This window comes from Notothenia coriiceps, unplaced genomic scaffold, assembly GCF_000735185.1.
Source record: "Notothenia coriiceps isolate Sejong01 unplaced genomic scaffold, NC01 NC01_scaffold00024458, whole genome shotgun sequence".
NCBI lineage: Eukaryota > Metazoa > Chordata > Actinopteri > Perciformes > Nototheniidae > Notothenia > Notothenia coriiceps.
In genome coordinates this window covers 40,541-41,885 of record NW_011357159.1, presented here as the reverse complement: position 1 = coordinate 41,885, position 1,345 = coordinate 40,541, and the positions used below count along the sequence as shown (strand labels likewise).

General features: G+C 48.3%; 1 protein-coding gene across 1 annotated transcript in view; it reads right to left on the bottom strand.

Annotated features, from left to right (window-relative positions):
* Positions 1-1,345, bottom strand: part of il1rapl1b (interleukin 1 receptor accessory protein-like 1b) — a gene marked incomplete at its 5' end in the record, with an annotated part of 24,421 nt that overhangs the window by 16,859 nt on the left and 6,217 nt on the right. The gene's annotated exons all lie outside the window — the stretch shown is intronic.

The window sequence follows — 1,345 nt, the reverse complement described above, 5'->3', positions numbered from 1 at the left end:
GTATGCGCATCGTCGCCGACGCGCGCCATGAAAAAGGGAGAAAAGCGCGCGTGGGAGTGGTTTAGCAGCGAAGATAGTCCAGTCGCCGGACTGTGATCACGGCAGTTGTGAGAGCTGACGACTAACCCAGTCTGCGGCTCTTAGCAGGATTCTGAGCGGGGCGGCTCTGGGAGGATCGAGGTGATATATAGATCTTCTTCGAACGTCGGCGGTAAAAGCGAGTAGTGTGTCGTAAAAAATTTGCCTGTGTGCGGGTGGTGTTCGTTGTGTACCTTGCTAGCGAAGGGTGGTAGAAGTAACGACACACACAAAAAACTCAACACAGTGTAACTTCTACCTGGCGGACGCAAGAATGGGCGCGCCCCGAGCGGTTTTTTCCGACGAGCGGAAGGATTGCCTGCCACCAAAGACTGGCCTGGCCGCTTGAGGACGATTAAGGACGCTTAAACGGGGCTACCCGCTGCAGTGGAAATGCTCCATAAGTGTCGTATAGAAAAGGCAGCTGCTGCATGTTGCTGCTGCTGCTGCTGATGTGAGATAAAAAATGTATCCGAGGATGTGAAAATGAAGGAAAAAAGTTGGCAAAGAGGACTTTTTGACTGGTAGAAGTTGAACAACAAGGAAAAAACGCATCTCCGTGCTCGCTTTACATACAAGTTGAGGACATATTCTGCTTGATGCTGGACTGAGCCGACCAAATTCATCGGGAGTGTCCTGCTGTTTTCACAGCTTGTTGAGACAAGCGGGGAAAACTTTGATGCATTTTCCCCACAAAAAATACACCGTGAATGTGGCAAAACGGGAACCGGTCAATTTCCCGTAGACCAGCAATCATGCGAGGACCAGCCTAATCTTCTCTGGTTTATTCTGAGATTTGACTGTGGAGCATAAACCCCTTTAATATAGCAAATGGAGGGGAACTTGGTTGCCATCAAAGCAGGATCCAAAGCTGCAAGCTTAAAAGAGAGGGAAAATATCTTATGTAAATGTATTCAACACTCACTGGCAACTTTAAGGCTGCAGAGGCCCCCCCAGCCTCCCTAAAAAATAAAAAAACTCACTTATATAACCGCTTTGGAGAGTGCACGTCTGTATTTCAAATCATCACGGACTCAACTTTCAAACAGTCATCCTCAGTGAAGCATAATCAGAGGAAAAACTCAGAACTGTTTGCTCTTAGACAAGGAGGAGGGGGGAAGGCAACAGTAGTCAGTGATGAAAGATGAGAACAAGTCTGAGTGAGAGCTTCGCGATCAAAGGAGGGTGTGTGTGTGTGTGTGTGTGTGTGTGTGTGTGTGTGTGTGTGTGTGTGTGAGAGAGAGAGAGAGAGAGAGAGAGAGAGAGA